This window comes from Schistocerca gregaria, chromosome 2 (genome assembly GCF_023897955.1).
Source record: "Schistocerca gregaria isolate iqSchGreg1 chromosome 2, iqSchGreg1.2, whole genome shotgun sequence".
Taxonomy (NCBI): Eukaryota; Metazoa; Arthropoda; class Insecta; order Orthoptera; family Acrididae; genus Schistocerca; species Schistocerca gregaria.
In genome coordinates, this window is record NC_064921.1 from 288,308,311 (window position 1) to 288,330,618 (window position 22,308).

The window sequence follows — 22,308 nt, forward strand, 5'->3', positions numbered from 1 at the left end:
CGTACATGAGCTTCTGAAAAGTATAAAGTAATAAAACGTCATCGATACAGACTTTCGGTATCGAAGGCCCACTCGTGTACGCTTGATGAATGCACCACACATAGCTTTACTCCTCGCCTGGCACCCCCAACACCGATATTGGACTGTTGATGACTGCAAAAATGTTGCCTGGGGGAACGAGTCTTGTACCTAAATGTATCGAGCCGATGGACGTGTATGGGCATGGAGACATCCTCATGAAAGCATGGAGACATCCTCATGAATCCATGGACCCTACATGTCAGCAGGGGACTGTTCAAGCTGATTGAGTATAATGGTGTGGAGTGTGTGCATCGGGAGTAATATAAGACCCATGATACTGTACGTCTAAATATAACTCTGACAAGTGAAACGTAAGTAAGTATTCTGTCTGACCACGTGCATCCATTCAAGTCCATTGTGAAATCCGAAGGAGTCGAGCAATTCCAGCAGAACAATGCGACATCCAGACGACCGGAATTGCTACAGAGTGGCTCCGGGAACTTTCGTCTGAGTTTAAACACTTCCGCTGGCCACCAGACGCCCAGACATGAACATTATTGAGCATGTCTGGGATGCCTTGCACCGTGCTGTTCAGAAGAGATCTCCACCCACTGCTACTCTTTCGCATTTATCGACAGCCCTGCAGGATTCATGGTGTAAATTCCCTCCAGCACTACTTCAGACATTAGCCGAGACCATGCCACATCGTGTTGCAGCACTTCTGCGTGCTCGCTGGGGCCCTACACGACATTAGGTTGGTGTACCAGTTTTTCTGGCTCTTCAGTGCATTGTTCCTTCTGTTCCGTTTCCTTCCATCGAGCTTCAGTCACGCATCGCAATGATACTTTCTATCCTATTGACTAATATATTGCTCTCACTATGCATTTTATTCTGGTTTACCTGCATTCATATTTTCTTATTAATTTTAGTCAAACCCCTGCGTTACCCCTTTTTAATTTCGTATTGGTAACACTGGACTGACTTCACCAGAAGACTAACTCTTCCCACCATCACACCAAGAACTCATACTTTATGTAACAAGCATCTAAGTTCTTTAAATGACTACGGGGATAAGAGATCTAACATTCCACGTTCCGATCCACAGAATGTAACTTTTGTTTTTCATGACGACTTCATGCTCCTGAATAGTAGTCGCCTGTATATCCTAATGGGGAACTTACTTCAAGGATATTGTGCCCAGGAGGATATCTTCATCATTAAGCCGTAGTATAGATCTGCATGCCCTCGGGGGAAAAACGGCTGTATTTTCCCCTTGATTTCAGCCCTTCGTAGTACAAGCACAGGAAGGTGATATTGGCTAAGGTTACAGGGCTATATCAGTCAATGATCCAGACTGCCGCCCCTGCCGTTACTGAAAATGCTGCTGCTGCTATTATTCAGCAATAACGAATTAGTATGGCTTCTCCGCATATCCCCTACCGCTGTGATTCCAATTACTATGTGTGTTGTGTAGGCACGCAAGTTACCGCAATTCGGCATGATACACAGTCCAGGGGTGGGGAAGTTATTTTATTTACCCATTAATATTTAATTAGTATACTTCTGTCTGGTTTCAGTTACCTTCACATGCAATGTAATTAACAAGGCATATTATAGAAATATTTTCATTTATTGGTGTGCTACCATTATCAAATTGCGAGAAGCTTGTTAGGGACAGCATTCAATCTAGAGCATCAGGATCAAGACGAGAAGGCATTTTCAGATTTTAAAAAAAGGTTTCTTAAGCTCACGGCGACCTGTGACCAGAATGGATCTATCTTATTCAAGGCAAACTTTCATCTGTGGATAACAACGAGGAAAATCAAATGCGAAAGAGATAACAGTGAGTTTCTACTGTCCCTAGGTAGTTTATGAATGCAATGTGGCAGGCCTTCTCAACTGCCCGTACTTTTTGTAGACGCTATGTCTCTTTTTCTTTCCTTAATATAGATGGACCTGGCTCTATGCCCCACTAATGTATCGTTTCTTCCGAGATCAATAATGTTACATATGGGTTTTGTGATGTTGCTAATGTGAAATTCAATATACTCATTAGTAAATTTGGCTCACTATATGGAAGTATCTTCCATAAAAAGTTATCCAAAAAATCCATTAAAACGCAAGTGCGTAATGGGTAACTAAAGTGTAAAAAATATCATGTTAGAGGCAAACAAAAACTTATATAAAAGCCGGAGGTTGACAACAACCAGCGTTACTTGCAGTGTACGAAAAGTAAAGTCGTTAAAATGACACGATCACGTAGATCATAACAGAAATTAATGACGTAGGTATTTGATTAAAACTGTATGGGTTACTGCGAAACGAGAGACAGGTTAATCAATCAGTGTACAAGATTCTATCACAATTAAACTGAATGACTATTCTGTGACTGATAATCAGTAAGCTGCAAAAAAATACTTTAGGGTAGCTTTATAGCTGTAGTAGCAAAAATAAGATGAAATGGTAATAAAAACGGTAGTAAAAATATCATGTCACAAAATTTCAAGCAATCAGAAGCAGCACCAACATCCTTCACTGAAATTAGAATTATAAATACTGCTCCAAAAAATAATTCCTATGGTGTTAACGGAAAAGTAGACCTAACATAATAAGTAATGTCCTTAGTGATATTTTTAACGCATCTTGGCGCAAGGCGTTTTCGCATACAGATTAAAATATAACAGTGCTAAACTGCTTCATAAGTTAGGTGACAAGAAGGACTTGAATAACTGTCGTACAATTTCCTCGCCGGCGTCCTTTTCCAAAATATTCTGAAAATTAATATAATCAAGACTAAACTCAGATTCAAGGAGAAAAAATTTACTTGGCATGACACAGTTATAAATTGAGTAGTTTTGCTTGGCTCTAAATGTTGTTTATACCTACATTCACCAAACATTATAAGCCTTAATAATAAAATATGTCCAACTAGTACTTTTTTATCTAACGCCCTTTGTTGTTTAAATCTCAGTTTGTACAATTGGTGGCTTTACAAAGGATCGGTTTCAATCATACTTAACAAGCAGAATGCAAAATGTTTTACTGATTAGTTCAAACGATTTTGGAAAAAGAGCAAATTTAACTAACTGGGGAGAAATAACTGGATTCTCATAGGGATCATACTTGAATGCATTTGTATTCTTTACGTAGTGAATAACCTTCGTCTTAATATTCTTGATGCAACTCTGAAACTTTTTTTATCAGATGATGCAAGTCCTATAACAAATCACTTTTCTAAGAATAATTATGTAGTTCACTGAAAATGGGTTCCCTGTTAACTTTGAGAAAATTCAATATACTACATTCAGTTCTGCACCTCCCTGACATAAGTACAGTAGTCTTGTATTTCAACAGAGACATACTGACAATAACTTACGAATTAGACGAACATGAGTCAGTAAACAGTATAAAATGTTTCAAGTCTTTGGTGTTCATCTTCGTTAACATCGACATTGGAAGAAATATTTTACTGAGATGCTGAGACAAGCTCAGTTACTTTTACTCTCTCAAAAACATAGAAGTTAACCTCCTAAGATAAGTTCAATGTCTGCACTTAGTACTGCCTAATTGAATACTTTTACCAGGTAACACATCGCTTAGATAGTATGGATTGTACAAATGCGGACAGTAAGAATAATACTTGGTGTTCACTGACAGGCATCTTGTAGGTGCCTTTCAAGAATTTAGGCATTTTAACTGTACCTTCACTAACGAAACTGGCCGTAAAAGGTCAATCACAATTTGAGAAGAATAGAACATCACCAGAACTCCAAAAGCAGTTTTTGATAACTAAGACAAGAACATGAAGTTTCAGACAGATAATGGAACAAGTGTTCAAATAAGCTGTAATGATTTCATCTAGACAACTCCTATTCTATAATGGTCATAACATCACAACGATACATGCTTAAAATATAATTTTCCAATGGATCAAGCATCATCTCACTGGCGACTTCATATAAGAACATGTTTAACGGTGTGCTTCCTGAAGCACACCGTTTTTGTGCTGAGGGTTTTGGAAGATTCCGTCTATGTTCCTCACTTTCAATCAACAGTACATGAAATCCGACGCTGTACAGCAATACCAGTGAGTGCTGTAACTCCAGGCACGCTCGAAAAACTAAGGACAATTTTGACCCTCGTTTGCCGGCCGAAATGGCCGAGCGGTTCTAGGCGCTACAGTCTGGAGCCGCGTGACCCCTACGGTCGCAGGTTCGAATCCTGCCTCGGGCTTGGATGTGTGTGTTGTCCTTGGGTTGGTTAGGTTTAGGTAGTTCTAAATTCTAAGGGACTGATGACCTCAGAAGTTATGTCCCATAGTGCTCAGAGCCATTTGAACCCTTTTTTGATGTTCGTTTGGAATTTTATCACGGTTATAGTGGAAGGCACGTTTAACATTCACGAAAAGTTAGTGAATGTTTGGGCAGTAAATGTAATTTTACAAAGTACCTCTAGGTTGTAAGAGCGCGTTTAAAAGCCATACCCTTGCAACATCGGGTAGCCCTTTCGGAAACAAAACCTTCATAGTCAACATGTAAGTTAAAATTAAGTTAGGTTTTTGTATTCAATCATGTCGAAAATATCATACTGTTTCGAAGTCGTATTAACCTTTTTTAAATAACATGTACATATTTTCTGGCATCTGACTACGAAAAGTAGTTTTACGCTTGGGAATTCAGAGGTCAAACAGTTATAGGCTCACTATTACGGTGATAGAGAAAACGAGTAGTTATAGACCCTGCACTCCTCAGTTGCACAGACGATGTGTCGCAAGGAATTAAAAAATTGTGAAACGTCTTTTAGAAGCAATCTTTCCTTATTCGCAAGATAACAGCTGACGATAGACTGCTTGAAAAAAAAAAAGTGAATCGCCAAGCAATACCATAATTTTGTTCGTTTTTAGTATTCTTACAGACCTGGTAGGGTACGTAAGGGGCGTGAACGGCTTCATATTTAGAGTGATCACTACGAAGGACACAGGGATACCATTCGAGATTGCTTTATCAGCATCTGACAGAGGTAGGAAGGGTGCTTATTATGGATCTACCTACATTTGTCTGGTCACATTACGCATTATCCAGATTTGTGGGGCATTCGGACATGAAAATATCCCGACGTTGGAACGCATGGGGACTTTAGGCCAGGTACACCAGTCATCGAGCGATCACGTCTGACCACCACAAGAGAGTATCAGCATATTGTGAAACGCATATACCGTAACTTCATAGCTGTGCCTGCCATCCACGAACATATAACAGACTCCCTGGAATGTTCTATGTCATCCCACCCCGTTTTTCGGTGACTACCTGGTGCCGAACTAGGGAAACATAGCCCCATGCGCACGCAGTCGTTGACACCACAACACAAACGAAAGCGTTTTAAATGATACACTTGTCGGATGGATTGCTGATGAATGATGGCACATTGGGATCAGTGATGAATAACGGTTCTGTACTATGCCGGATGACCACTGTATGGCGACGGCCTGGGTACAGGTCCCACTCTTAAAACGTTTTGGAGAGGCGCAGCAGTATTACCCGAAGAGCCTTTTGGTGTGACTCCAGGTTCCAACTAGTATTGACTGAGATAACTACTACCTCGCGGATCCAGCGTGCCCATGTGTTACAACACATGCGACAGTATCGTGGTACTGATTTTCAATAGGATAATGCTCATCCACATAGGGCACGTGTCGTTATGATGTTGCGATACTCTCGTGTCCATCAATAGCCTCTATTGTGTCACCGACATGGCATGCAACCAGCTTAGACGTCAACTCTCTCAAAGTGCCAGTATCCGGGATATCAAGTATTACGTATGTCGACCTGAAGCTGTCGGTAGAGGTATGGGACCAATATTATTAATATAATTGACCGGTTTTTGGAAAATGTGAGTAGCTGCAAACACACATGTACTACATAATTTAAACATGGAAATTGGGAATGATGGTCGTGTGAAGGACAACGAAGGACTCCTACCTCAGTGCGCTCGCACTTGCTAGGTAAAACACGTGGTGCAAGAGGGCACCCCCCCCCCCCCCCCCCCCCCCGACGATACTGCGGCTGTGCCAATGTCGATATGTTTGCTAAAAATTAAAACAGTAACAGTAACCAATAAAAAAATGGATCTCAGCACTATGGGACTTAACTTCCAAGGCCATCAGTCCCGCAGAAGGTAGAACTACTTAAACCTAACCAACCTAAGGACGTCACACACATCCAAGCCCGAGGCAGGATTCGAACCTGCGACGTAGTGGTCGCGTGGTTCCAGACTGTAGCGCCTAGAACCACTCGGCCCCACCGACCGGCAACCAATAACAACTACAAGTACAAAATCTTAAACATTTCTACCATCCTGTGGTTTATTATTGCGGCTATCCATATGACATAATGTTCTGCCTGTTAAAACAATAAAAGACATAAATACATGTAGTGTGCCTATACGTAAGAAAACAGTAAAGGCGAAAGTGGTTGTCTGTCTCCACTTAAGCACAATAAAAGAAGCATCATTGTAGTACATGGGCGCAATTGTACCTTTCAACATATTAGAATATTTATTTTATACGATAACTTTCGCAACCACTTTTGTGAAATTGGGTATAAAGACAACAACGTCTCTGTTTACTAATTTTTGGTGTCCTACCGTCGTTAATCAATACCATGTTAGTTAGGTTCATCAATGGTTGAGGAGGAAAATGTCTTCGGTTTCCACATTCGTCGTTCAGTCAGGAAGTGCAATGGTAAGTCAAATCAAGTCCTTTTTTACTTATGAAATTATACTTTTTAATGAATAAAAAGGAAAATTTTGAATGTTGAAGTGGAGTCGCTTCCGTATGTGCTACTCTGATCAGTGAATGAAGTCAAATTTTTCTGTCATTTTGAAATGTTGTCCTTCTAAGATAAATAAATATTTTAATATGTTGAAAAGTAAAACCTCCTGTCTAAGTACTACAATGATGCTTCTTTTATTGTGCTGAAGTGCAGGCAGACAACGACTTTTCATTTCACAATTTTTGACGTTCAGGCATACTACATGATTTATATTGTATTTTTACTGCTTTAACGGCAGTTCAGATTTTGGTATACGGATACAAAATGTCTTAAGATTTTATGTCTGATGAGCAGTAAAGAAGTGAAATTTCAAGCCCAAACAAATATTTTCGTAATATTCGACAAATCATGTCTTTCAAAGACACATATGTTTTCTATAATTTTGAAATTTTGGTTCTCATACTTCGTACTCCTGCGATGTGTGTTTTAGTACGCCTATGGGCAGGCACACATGTACCTTTAGTTTTAATTATTAGCAAAGATATCGATATTTGCACAGCCGCAATGATCTCTTGCAAAGCGCGACCGCAGTGAAGTAGCAATTCTACGTCAGTGTATGAGTAAGGGACAAGTTGTCAAAGTTATTTTTGCTATGAAGTGGTACCTATTGGTTCTGACACTTAATTCGGTTTTGCGCTTTCTTGTTAACATTTGGTGTTTTAAAATGTGTGTTACTAATTATTTGTAATTGTTTTTACCAGAAAATCTGATGATGCACAGAGCCCGAAAAATGTCATTTGGAATGAATGCACCAAAAAACGGCTAGTACCTGTTTGCTTGCGACTACTCAGCTTCTCTAAAATCCCGTCATTATGTATCAAGGATCAGTTGTGGGCCAGATTGCTTCATGAGAGGATACAACGGCGTAATGAGTTCCTTCCCAAATGAATCAGTGCATGCATAAAGGCTCGAGGGATTCCAACGCCATATCGATAAAAGGACTCATACTATCAAGTTCTTAGTACATATCACTCGGTTTTGTAATCAGCTAAGTAGCGTATATACCCTCTCAACCTGTTAAGTTCCATTTCGTATCCTCCTCCCGTTCTGGCTTGTTTTCTTCTATTAAGAATAACGTATTTTGGTCCTGTTGCAGCGGTTTCGTATTTTGCACGCCATGAGGATGAAGAACGTGTTAAGTTGTCCCAGTGGAGTTGCAAAGTATGATACTTGCACAACACCACGGGCTAAGCAATTATAGTTTAGCGTGGGTTGCAGGCATATCTACAGGCAAGCGCATCAGACGAGGTAACCTGATTGACCGCATATATGGAATACAGCCGCCGACTGCAAAAAAATGGCGATTTTTCTGGTTAAAAATGTGCTACCACCGTCTTTTGTTTAGTCTTTGACACGATTAATTCTACCAAAATCATGTTTTCAAGCTGTGGTAGATTCATCATGTGATTGATGTGTTACCAGAACAGTATGCTGTGGACCAAGAGTAGCTAGATGCTGCGCTGATGCTGCTGAAGCAAATGAATGAAATTTAGCAGTCGATGACGAATTGTTTACGAAATCGAAAGTTTGTTATGTTTCAGGTACTTACATTGCAATGTGTTGTGGCATTCATATCAAATCAAGTATAAAGCCATGGACACAAATATACACACTATTTAGCTGGACTTGATTTGACCCTGCTTCACAAAAATTAAACACTGCATGTTTTTACGAGGAGTATAGATATGGTCAACATTACATTTTACTATTTCATGGTCTTTGGCATGAAATGCATTGTTCCACAGTACAAATATTACTAATGCAGATATTTAAGTAAATTTTGTTAGCTGCAGTAGCGTTTTTATCTTGGCAATACAAATGTAACATGAGTTAAAAGTTATACAAAACGTAAAAAATTCAGTGGAATATTTACTATGCAATTAAACATTTTTATAACTCACAGAATGGTATAGTTGTTACACGAGAAGAACAAAATTTATGCAGGAAGATGAATATATGTTATAATTGGAATTTTTGTTATTTTGGTGCCAGGATTTCTTGGAATTCTGGAAGAAAAGTTGTGCATTGATCCAATTGGTTCATTAATGACTTTTTGAGATGGTTTTGGTTTGTGCATTTAACTGTTTAATTGTTCTAGGAGGTCCATCTGTATTCCTTTCTTAGGAATGTGTAGCACAGAAAGAGTGTCATTGATATCACGAACAGAGTGTTCATGGTGGGCAATATGTGATGTAAAACTGGACTTATTTAAGTTTTTGGGTCGAAGGGCATCCATATGTTCTTTGCCTGGGGTTGAAAATTTCTCCTAATTTGACCTACGTAGAATCAAGAACAAGAGCATGTGAGTTCGTATATGCCAGAAGTTTTGTGCCAATCACCAGTGGGTTTATTACTGTGAAAAATTTTATGTTGTAGTTTATTCTCAGCGTCGAAAGATATTTTTACGTTGTGTGGTCTAAAAAGATTTCTAAGTTTATGTGACTTTTTGCCAAGGAATGAAAGACAGACAAATTTTGGCATTTCTTTCTTAGCTTGTGGTGATGGTAGTTCCTTAAGTTTACTTTGGACTTTTTCAACTAGAGTGTTTATCAATGAGGTGTTACAACTATTGTTTTAGGCTATAGATTTAAGTATGTTCAATTCTTTAGATGCATCTTCCACACAGACAGGAGTGCGGAACACACGGTTTACAGATGATCAGAAGAAAGCGGTTCTACGTTGATTCAGGTGGCATAAGGTATTGTTAATGGCAACATCACTGGTAGGAGTTTTCTGTATATTTGCAAGGTATCATTGTTATTGTGAGCCGAGATAGTCATGTTAAGGAAATTAACTTCTTCATTGGTCTGATTTTCAACTGTTAATTTGATATTTGGGTGAATTTTACTCATTTCATCTGCTAGGTTATTTAGTTCCTTCTGACCATTGAAAAGTGTTATTGTGTCATCCATATATATTTTACTATAATGTCCCCTTCTCACTTGCAAGCCCGCTAATGAAAAGGGCAACACTGATGGCATCAGTAGAGCACCAAGCAGTGTTGTGCCAGGAGCGAGCTAATGGCTGGCGTATGACGAAGAGCGACGGTTTTGTTGTTCATCCCAAGAAAATGCTCCATGGCTATGAACAAATGTGATCCATTTAGGTAAGGAATGAGGCCTACTGAAGTATAATGTAGGATAAAAACGATGTAGGCAGCTTATATATCGTGATGTCTAAAATTTAAGAACGATATTAGACTTCGTATAATATGTCACTGCTAAGTAACATGGCTCGATGTACCTTGGATCATATGTAATTACTGCAATATAGTTCAGAAAGTAACAGAAAAACGACGCTATAAGACGAACAGAAATGACACTTTCACTCAAAGACTATAACAACACCGGAGTCACCGAGATTTATGACGGTCCCTTAGACATTAAAAACGTCGACACAAGGTTCTTAATACCGTGTGTGATCGTTACAGACCGTAAAGTATGCAGTACAACGTCTTCTGATGCTGGCCACGAGACTGGTAAGGAATTATTGTGATAGGGTGTTCCACATTTCATCAGGGCGTTGTCCACTGCAAGATGGTCATTGATGTATGTGTAAGCGTTGTAACACGTCTCCCCAAAACATCCAACACGTCACCGATGGCTAGTAAGTCGGAGGAATGGACAAACAAGTCCTTTCATCGAATATCCTCTCTTTCCAAAATCACCTGTACATGCACTGCGGTCACGCATTGTCATCGTAATAATGAAATGAGGGCTGAAAGCAACTCTGAAAAGACGCACATGGGGACGTGTGTGTGCCGTGTTCAACAGTTTGGAGGTCAGTACGCATATCAGACATTATGCCTGCCCACACCACAACACATAGTTACGAAAACGATTATAGTTTGCAGCTTGTGACCTAGTGGCTAGCGTTGTTGCCTCTGGATCAAGGGTCCCGGGTTGGATTAGCGACCGGTTGGGGATTTTCTACGCTCGGCGATTGGAGTCTTGTGTTGTCCTCATCATATCATCATCATTCATGAAAGTGGCGAGATTTGACTGAACAAAGATTGGAAATTTATACGGGCGCTGATAACCACGTAATGAGCGCCCCACAAATCAAACATCATTATCATCATCAAAACGAATACTTTCGACAATGTTCCTTGGGTAAATTACGTGTACCCAACTCTCACCGTATAAGGGAACATGCAGCACTGTCGAACATGATATTTACTGTGATCCAGGTGTTATGGTGTGGGACGGCATAATATTACATGCGTGTACTGAGCTACACATCTTTGAAAACGGTACACTCACTGGTCAGCGCTATTGCGACACTGCACTACTTCCCCATGTGTGTCTTTTCAGAGGTAAATTCGGCCCTGACTTCATTGCTATCGATTTATACCCCATCGAGCACATGTGGTATGAGTTGGGGAGACATATTTTTACTCGTCCATGTACACCAATGACCACTAGCAGTCGCCATCGGCGTTGGTGGAGGAATGTAACACTCTGCCACAAGAACTCCTTGTGACCAGCATGGGAGCATTGTCGTTCATGGTGATCACACATCCTATTAAGAAACATAACCGTCCATTTTTAATGTCCAAGGAATCATCATGAAACGTCGTGACTTCCCTGCAATTATTATCTTTGAATAAAAGTGCCAGTTCTGTTCGTATGACTGTATTTCTTTCAGTTACCTTCCGTACTATAGCGCAACAGTTCTTTCCGTGTATGGTACAGGTTTCACCGATATATGTTACTTTCCACTGTCACACAACACAAGAAATACTTTCGTCCCTAAGTTTTGTACACCAATATAGTAAGAAAAATAATGTCAACATGCTTGTGCAAATGTAATCCAATGCATTTCTTACGTCATCGATGATATGAGGAACTTTCGTACGTCCCTGCGGACGTTCTCGACGAGTTTTAAAATACCTTAGTCCGAGGCAATTTTTAGATTACTTCTATTTCTAATTGTAATAAGGGGAGGTGATGAATGTTTTTGACGATCAACGCCTTGGGCTTCAACGCTCATGCTAAAATGTATCAACCACGACTGAGAAACGAAGCACTGATTCAGTCTATTTGTTATATTGAGCCGGCCGGTGTGGCCAACAGGTTCCAGGCGCTTCAGACGGGAACTGCGCTGCTGCTACGGTAGCAGGTTCGAATTCTGCCTCGGGATTGGATGTGTGTGATGTCCTTAGGTTAGTTAGGTTTAAGTAGTTCTTAGTCTAGGGGACTGATGACCTCAGATGTTAAGTCCCATAGTGCTTAGAGTCATTTGAACCATTTGTTATACTGAACAATATATTCGCTAATGCAACTCGTTGCGTTACACATCGTCAGTTTAGAAATTCAGATATGAAAGACAAGTCGGTCGACGATATTCCACTCACCAAAACTATTCTCAGTTATCTGAATAGTCTCACGTGTTTTTAAATTGGTAATACATAGAAACATTAAATATTGGCGGAACATACCACAACCATCTTGGAGTACAGATAATCTTCAGAAAGTAATGAAGGAATAGCTTGTTATAAGAAGATGGTTGGCATGAAAATCAATTACAGTATGAAAAAATAGCGTGTAAGTATCATTACATTTAAATTATCAGTCTTCCAACCCGACTGATACTGGTTTCCATATGGTTTTACTTAGTGCATATCTTTTCATCCCTAGATAGAATGCGCACAAAACAAGTTGATCTGCTAATACGTTATGGTAGTGAAGGTGACAATAGTAGTTGTTGACGCTCCGGGCTAAACGACCACTGTGCGACAAGGGATAAACAGTAGTACAGAAAATACTGTGCACAAGTGCTTATCTTGTGTAACTACTGAATTACAGACATAGAGTCTGCAGACGATCGTATTAGAGTGTATATTATTAAGACCAATAGTTCCAAAAATATACACTTACCAAGTAAATAGTTTTGCACTAGAGTATTGAAAAAAAAGGAATAGTCACATAACTAAAAGATCAACCTATGCAGTACGAGTGCTACTGTAAATGCTAAAAGGAAATTTCATAAAATGGGGGACTGATGACCATAGATGTTAAGTCCCATAGTGCTCAGAGCCATTTAAACTATTTTTAAACCATTCATAAAATAAAAAAAAGGAGAATGAAATGTACCACAGTGGATAATGTTGCTTTTTACGATGTTAAGAATGTAAAATAAGTAAAAAGGGATTACGTGGAAATGATGTGTATCTCAAGAGAGATTTTGGTATTTTATCTTAAAATTGAATTTTCTTCTCCTCCTTCTACGTCTTTCAGAACTAGTGGAGCGTCCGGAACTACATGCAGAAGTGTCCGCAGGTTTGTGGAAGCCATTTTCCCCCTTTTGCGGCAGTATGGAAAGTTGGTCATATGTACAATTTTTCCAAAAGGTAAGTCTGATCATGGTGAAGTGACTGAAACGGGTTGAATTTGAATAAAGAGATATGTGTTACACCTGCAGAAATATTTTACTCCTTGTTTCTTGTCTTTATTGTGCCACTGGAATACATAGTGGTTCCTGCAGCTTTCTGAAGTACACTTTTTAAGATGACTTTTTCTTGTGGTACTTGAAATTTTTCCGGCGAACATAATAATCTATGAGGTTTCTGGGTAGCAGCCAGATAACATCGAATTCCTGCGATATTATTTCAGCTGACAACGATTCAGTCATCATCAAGTGAGTGTTTTGTACTGGAGATTGCTAGTTCACATTACTACCTTTATACGAAAAAGAAACATGAAGGTGGATGTGCAAATGCTGCCAATACATGAGCAACATCTTTCGAGTTACACGCCCTCTCGAATATAGTTCCATCCATGGCGCGCAGGCGTGTGCGTAATGCGATACTACATGTGCGCCCGCTGTCGGAATGTGCACTAGCGGAGTTAAAATGCAGATGTCAAAATTAATAAAATTAAATGTCGCTAGAGGTGTCATTGGTCATAAAATGTTTTGTTTATGAAGAAATTTAAGAAATAACCGGGTTCCACGCCTTGTCCAGCTGAAAGACACCACCAAGATTACTCAGATCTTGGGCTAAACGCATATTCACCGGTTCCTTAGCAACTGAATCCAGAAGGATCTCGTCAGGCCAAGATTTCCGAAGAAGGGTAACCTATGGAATGTCCCGTGGAAATACAGTGATCGGCTATGACTACCTTACTGGGCTACGAAAGGCGATTGTGGCAATCATGTTCAATCCATCTTCCACGCATTGTATGCGTCGTCTGACCAATGTAGCCTTTACCACAGTGCAATGGTATTCTGTAGATTCCAGCATTCCGCAGTACTAGATGGTACTTTGTCAAGTCGAGGAGAGCACACATCTTTGTAGGTGGGCGGAAGGTTACTTTGACTTGATGTTTTCTTAAGTTTCTGCCTAATTTCGAAGAAATATTGCCAACGTATGGGATGAACGACCAGACTCAAATCGCTCCTTCTCCTTGTGGGTGGTCAGTTTTCTTCTTCCTTAAAGCCATGCTGATGTGGTGTGGCGAACATCCATTATCTATGAACACTGATCGTAGGTGTTCCAGCTTATTTGGAAGGCTGTATCTGTCAGAAACAATATGCGCCCTGTGCACCAACGTTCGAAGGAAGCTCACAGTTTGTAATGGGTGGTGACATATCGACGTCTATAAATACAGGTCTGCACGTGTGGGCTTACTGTAGAGGAATGTAGCAATGTTCCACCCACTCTCTGTATGATAAAGACGTCCAGAAATAGCAGACAGCTGGCCTTCTCTACTTCGATCGTCAATTTGACATTTTCGTGGATAGAATTCAGATGCTGCAAAAGCCATGGGGTCCCACCACAAAATTGCCATTTACATACCGCTAGATCACTTTTGGTTTAGGTTCTGACAAATCAATTGCCCTCTTTTCACAATCTTCCATAAATAAGTTTTCTACCAGAGGGGAGAGAAGAATACCCTTGGCATCAACGTCCATTTTCTAAAATAAATCCGCTGTGGAATAAAAAATGGGCCGAGGAAGGGCCTGACGACATAGTGTTGTTATATCAGCTTTGAACTTACTGTTGATGAGTGATAGGGAATTCATGGGAGGGATCCTAGTGAAGAGTGAGACAACATCGAAGATTACTAGTAAGTTCGTCTCGTTGAGTTGAAGTGTCTTCAGTCTATTAATGAACTCCCCAGAGTTGCGAATATGATGTGAACATTTCCCCCAAAACGTCTCAGTGAAGACGCAAGGCTTCTAGCTAAGTCAAACGTTGGAGCGCCGATATTGCTCACAGTAGAACGTAATGGAATACTTCCATTGTGAATATTTGGAAGACTATATAACCGTGGTGAAACAGGGCTATGAGGTCTTAATCTTTTCCCAACTTCTTTAGGAAAGGAAGAAGAATTCAGGAACGCTGAGGTTTTTCTTTCTACTGTCCTTGTAGGGAATTTAGGTGGTTCACTGAATAATTTATAAATCTTCTGGTCATAGATCCCACGTGATAACAGCACAGTGGCTTTTCCTATATTCGCTGGAATGACCAACGTGTGTAAATGTCCTAGTATCTCGCGTAGTGCGGCCCTTTACGTGGAGGAAATGTTAGTATTTTGAGTTACAGCTCTTGTAAGTGCATGACATGTTTCAACCCTTTCCCAAGCACTGACAGCGTGACGTGGTCCAAAACCTCCACCGCAGGAGAGTAGCATTTCCTCTGCGGAAAGTTCCGCCCTGCGCTATCTACGGGAAGATCCTCACACGGTGGTTCTTCCAGTCGATAAGGGAAACGCCGCTGTGCTGTTATCAAGTGAGATCTATGATCAAAAGATTTATAGCTTGTTGTGAACCAACGTACCAAAAGATTGATAAAAATCCAAGAGAGAGAGAGTAGAAAGAAAAATGACAGCCTTGCTGAACTCTGGTTCCCTTTTTCACGGAATTGTGAAAAGAGTCCTCAACTTGCGCAATAGTGTGGTGGGTCTCTGGGATCCACTTAACACGCCTCAGAGGACCACTATATACAGGAAGCGGCTTTCAATATAGCGGGGGCTACGTGGAGAAGAGTGGGTGGTTTTCTACGTTAGAGGAACTCGGAAATCTCCAGAAATGGCTTTCATCTAAAAGGGTGCAGGGCAAACACAGGATGAGCGTAGACTTGCGAATCATAGGTATTACAATAGTGAATTGTCGTAGCTGTGCTAGGAAAGAACCAGAGCTCCAAGGGTTGTTAGAAGAAGGCACTGAAACTATAATCGTTATAGGCACTGAAAGCTGGCTAAAGCCGGAAAGAAGTTCAGCCGATTTTTTTTTTGCGAAAGACCTAACGGTGTTGGGAAACGATAGATTTCGTGGATTTTTGCTCTTAGAAGCAGAATTGAAATAGAAAGTTCATATGCGTTGACGTGAGTGGAAGTTATCACAGACAACCGGAATAAATTAATAATTGCTTTCTTCTACCGACCCGTGACTCATGTGATACAGTTACGGAAAGGTTCAAAGGAAGATTGATATCATCTCAAACAGGTACCACAGTTATAGTTTCAGCTCACTTTAATCTACCCTCGACATATTGGCGAAAATACACTCCTGGAAATGGAAAAAAGAACACATTGACACCGGTGTGTCAGACCCACCATACTTGCTCCGGACACTGCGAGAGGGCTGTACAAGCAATGATCACACGCACGGCACAGCTGACACACCAGGAACCGCGGTGTTGGCCGTCGAATGGCGCTAGCTGCGCAGCATTTGTGCACCGCCGCCGTCAGTGTCAGCCAGTTTGCCGTGGCATACGGAGCTCCATCGCAGTCTTTAACACTGGTAGCATGCCGCGACAGCGTGGACGTGAACCGTATGTGCAATTGACGGACTTTGAGCGAGGGCGTATAGTGGGCATGTGGGAGGCCGGGTGGACATACCGCCGAATTGCTCAACACGTGGGGCGTGAGGTCTCCACAGTACATCGATGTTGTCGCCAGTGGTCGGCGGAAGGTGCACGTGCCCGTCGACTTGGGACCGGACCGCAGCGACGAACAGATGCACGCCAAGACCGTAGGATCCTACGCAGTGCCGTAGGGGACCGCACCGCCACTTCCCAGCAAATTAGGGACACTGTTGCTCCTAGGGTATCGGCGAGGACCATTCGCAACCGTCTCCATGAAGCTGGGCTAAGGTCCGCACACCGTTAGGCCGTCTTCCGCTCACGCCCCAACATCGTGCAGCCCGCCTCCAGTGGTGTCGCGACAGGCGTGAATGGAGGGACGAATGGAGACGTGTCGTCTTCAGCGATGAGAGTCGCTTCTGCCTTGGTGCCAATGATGGTCGTATGCGTGTTTGGCGCAGTGCAGGTGAGCGCCAAAATCAGGACTGCATACGACCGAGGCACACACGGCCAGCACCCGGCATCATGGTGTGGGGAGCGATCTCCTACACTGGCCGTACACCTCTGGTGATCGTCGAGGGGACACTGAATAGTGCACGGTACATCCAAACCGTCATCGAACCCATCGTTCTACCATTCCTAGACCGACAAGGGAACTTGCTGTTCCAACAGGACAATGCACGTCCGCATGTATCCCGTGCCACCCAACGTGCTCTAGAGGTATAAGTCAACTACCCTGGCCAGCAAGATCTCCGGATCTGTCCCCCATTGAGCATGTTTGGTACTGGATGAAGCGTCGTCTCACGCAGTCTGCACGTCCAGAACGAACGCTGGTCCAACTGAGGCGCCAGGTGGAAATGGCATGACCAGCCGTTCCACAGGACTACATCTAGCATGTCTACGATCGTCTCCATGGGAGAATAGCAGCCTGCATTGCTGCGAAAGGTGGATATACACTGTACACTCATTGTGCATGCTCTGTTGCCTGTGTCTATGTGCCTGTGGTTCTGTCAGTGTGATCATGTGATGTATCTGACCCCAGGAATGTGTCAATAAAATTTCCCCGTCCTGGGACAATGAATTCACGGTGTTCTTATTTCAATTCCAGGAGTGTATTTGTTCAAAGCCAGAGGTAGATATGAAACATCGGCTATCAAATGTATATATTGTTTTTTAAAAAATTATTTTGAGCAATTATTTCAGGAGCCCATTAGAAGCTCTATAGTTGTAGAAACACAGTTAGCAACAAATAGTGCAGAGCTAATAGGGGCATCATGACAGATACATGGATTAGTGGCCACAAGAGTGTCGTAGCAAGACTGACTCCTGTAACACCCAGGCCCTGGAAAATAATCGTGAAACACATCCCTTTAAAAAATCTGACAAAATTTGTTTGACGCCTTCTTAAAAGAAAGTTTCCCTTCTTTCCGAACTATGCAAGCCTTGGCCAGATTCGGCTCAAATTTGAAGAAATAGTGGCGATGGCAATTACGAGATTTATGCCATACAAATTGATCAGAGGCTGAAGTGATTCCCCACGGTACAAAAAATATGTCAGAACACTAGTGCAGAAGCAACGAAAAAAGCATGCCTAATTTAAAACAACGCAAAATCCTCAGTATAGCCGAAGTTTTAGAGAAACTCAAAATTTAGCGCGGATTTCAATGCTAGATACTTTTGATAGTTTCCACGACGAAACACTGTCTCGAAATCTGGTACGAAATCTAAAAAGGTTCTAGTCGTACGTAAAATAGACCGACGGCAAGATGCAATCAATAACTTCCTGCGAGACAGCGCTGTTAACGCTACCAATGATAGCCGCACTAAGTGCAGTTATATGGTTTTCCGAAATTCCGAAGAAGACAAAGTATATATTCCAGAATTCTAATCAAGTACTGCTACCAACAAGAGTAACTTAGAAGCAAATATCCTAGGTGTAGCCAAGCAACTCATTTCACTTATTAAAATAAGTCTTCCGTTCCAATTATTATAGATTCGTCTCATAATACGCAGCTACTATAAAAACTCCATACAAATGTAACTACTAACACGACGAAAGATCCGTGCCTAAATATTGGAAAGTTGCACAGATAACATCAATACTCAAAAGAGCGAGAAGACGCGTAAAGGTTGAATTAGTGCCTACCGACCCATATACTAAGGTAGAAACGCAGTAGAATTTTGGAAGACGATGAGTTCGAAGATTGTGAATTACCTCGAAGAAAACGATCTATTGACTCAGTCAGAACGGATTCAGAAAATGTAGTTTTTGTGTAACACACTTGCCTCTGTAACCCCATAACGTAATGAGTACTATCGAGAGGCAGTTTTCAAATTAAGTCCATATTTCTAAATTTCCAATATTTTTTTATATCGTTCCTCGTAAGCGGCTTCTAATCTAAATGAGTCACTGTGGAGTACCGTCCCAGTTGTACTAATGGATACGAAGTTGCCTGTCACAAAGGTCACAGCTCGAAGTAAAAGGAGGAAAATCTTCGAGTAAATTGGAAATGATATCTGACGTTACTCAAGGAAGTGTTATAGGCCCGCTGCCATTCCTTATCAGCATACATGATTCAGAAGATAACGTGAGCAGTGGTGTCAGATCATTTGCAGGTGATGTGGCCGTTTAGCGTCTAGTTGAGTCATCAGATGATCAAAATCAATCGAAACATGATTTAGACAAGATATCTGAGTGCTGTGAAAAGTGGCAAATGATTCTAAATAAAGAAAAGAGTGAGATCATATACATGAATACTAAAACGAATACGTTAAATTTCGGTTACTTGATAAATCACACCAATACAAAGGCTGTCAATTCAATTGAATTTCTAGGGATAACAATCATGAACAGCTTGAACTGGAAAGATCACATAGAAAATATTGTGCGGAAGGCGAATGAAAGAATTCATTTTATTTGCCGAACACTTATAAGATGCAACACGTCTACTAAAAAAGACTAGCTACTCTAAGCTTGCCCGTCCTCTGGTAAAGTATTGCTGTGCTGCGTGGGATACTTATCACATAGGATTAACAGAGGACATCCAAAAGTTTAAAAAAGGGCAGCTCGTTTTGCACTGTCACAAAATAAGTGAGAGAGTACCGGATATAGTACGCGAGGTGGAGTAGCAGTCGTTAAGACAAAGGCGTTTTCCGACGCGGCGAGATCATTTCACGATATGCAAGTCTGCAATTTTCTTCTCCGAATGCGTAAATATTTTGTTGACACCCATCTACAGTACTGATCATTGTAAAAAATAAGAGAAACCGAAGCTCACACGCTGAGGTTTAAGTGTTCGTTTCTCTCACGCACTATTCGAGAGTGGGACGGTAGAGCAACAGTTTGAAAGCGGTTCGATGAACTATCTGCCAGGCATTTAAGTGTCAAACGTAGACTACTAATGCAGAAGTATATGCGACGGAGACGAGTAACTGCGAAGGAACAACCATAGCTGCACCAAGACCAGTCGGACATTATGTTTTGACGGACATGGACCGCGGAGCATAGCTGAAGATGACTGTAAGAAAACCACATGAATTCTGCGGAAGGAATCACTCGTGAGTTCCAAATTGCTGCCAGAATTCCATCTACCACAATGACTTTGCATTGGGATTTGGGAGCAATGAAGAAGCAGCTCCTCATAAGCTACACATTTGTGAAACCAGTTCTGAGCAATGGTTTAGGTGGTGTAAAGAGCGACGTCATTGTAGAGTGGATGACTGGTAACGAATGATTTGAGGTGATGCATCACGGTATGCCCTGAATGAATCCGACGGGAGTGTTGGGGTTTGGTAAATGTATGGGGTACATTAACTATCATCATATGTAGGGCCACTGGTGACGTACAGGGCAGGTGGTGCTAAGGTATGAGGGAATTTTTCTTGGTCACACTGTGGTCCTCAAATTGCGCTTAAGAAACGTTAAACGCAGAAGGATGTGAAAATACTTTAGCAGAGGAACGTTTCGGAGACAGAAACTGCTTGTATCAGCATGACACCGATGTAAGGCAACGTCTATGAACTAATGGTTTGTGGGCAACATTTCTGAAATGGACAGGACTTTTCACATACTCGTCGACTCGTTTTCTCTTACTAAAGTGAACTTGAGAGTAAGGTCGTGGTGTGGAACAAAAGTTCAGCAGATGATCCTGCTGTTGTAGTGTAACACTTACAAGGCAAAATGACCGAATCGTGGAATCAGATAGCCATTAACGAAGTTGTTTTAATGAAACTGTGGCAGGTGAAGGCCGAAAATTAATCGATGCAGAACATCCAATCCTATATTTGCTCATAAGAAGAAGAGGCGTGACTGAAAACAGTATGATGCTGTAGTTTAACACTTCAGACTGGAAACAGACAAATTTCCTTCAGTGCAAACAAAATGCTTGCGTGCTTGCTTAATTAATTTTCGGCACTTTTCCAAAACTTTTTGTACACACGCAATATATACAGGGTGTCCCAGCTATCTTGTCCACCCAAAATATCTCTGCAACAATAACAGCTATTGGAAAACGACTTTCACCGGTATCAATGTAGGGCTGGGACCCATGAATGTACATATTTGGAAACATTCTAAAACGAAAGCATATGTGTTTTTTAACACAAACTTATGTATTTTTTAAATGGACCTCCTATTTTTTCTTCAGCAATCCATAGCATGACAAAGCACATACACAATGGCGTTGATTGCATCGCAATATTCCCATTACATCCCGAGATATTGAGACGCGAAGTTGACGCTTGAAACACCCGACATGCGCTGCTAGCTCACGTCCTGAGGCTCAGGCGTGAACCCCATGGTGCCCGTAATAGCGATGTGATTGACATGTGTATACACACCTCCATACTTATCAAGAGGTCCGAAACGAATAATACGGTCTGCTGCCATCAACTCTCATAAGCACATAATGGTTTCCCTTTTGCACCACCCTCCGAGCATCCCATTTGTTGTGGCTTTGGCGTGCAGTACACCGCTTGCCAGTGTAGTCGTGCGTCAGAGTAATCTAGTGACGGCACGGAGGTAGTACACATTGTGAATAAACGTTGCGTTGTGGAACTTGTACTGTACAGTATAATGTACACACATGAAGATATGGTAGAAATGCTGCTGATCTATGGAGAAGTACGTTGACGGGAAATATGTTATGAGATTGCGTGTTTGTTGATAGTACTGTTAGCGAACATTATGATTATTAAGTTAATATGTCTGTTTTCTACCCTATTCTACATACCTGTACTGTACCCTGTTTTAGGTGGACGAAATGCTGTTCAGGCAGAACGACTGTACAGAAGACGATTCCCTGACAAGCCATCGCCCTCGCGCCGGATGTTTGGTCGTCTCACATCTCGTCTACCTGAAACGGGAAGCTTAAATCCAAGACCTAGAATACGTACAGATTAACGTGCTGAAGTTGCTGTGCTCGCTACCATAGCTGTGAATCCTCAAATCAGCACACATAAAATTGAACGTGAAGTTGGTGTGTCGAAATCCAGTTCACAGCGTATTCTTAAAAGTCATAAATTTCATCCTTACCATGTTCATTTACACCAGGATCTTCATGGAAATGACTTCCGTAATAGGGTAACATTTTGTCGGTGAGCTCAGCAAAAACTTCTGACTAATCCAAATTTTTTTGTAGATGTTCTCTT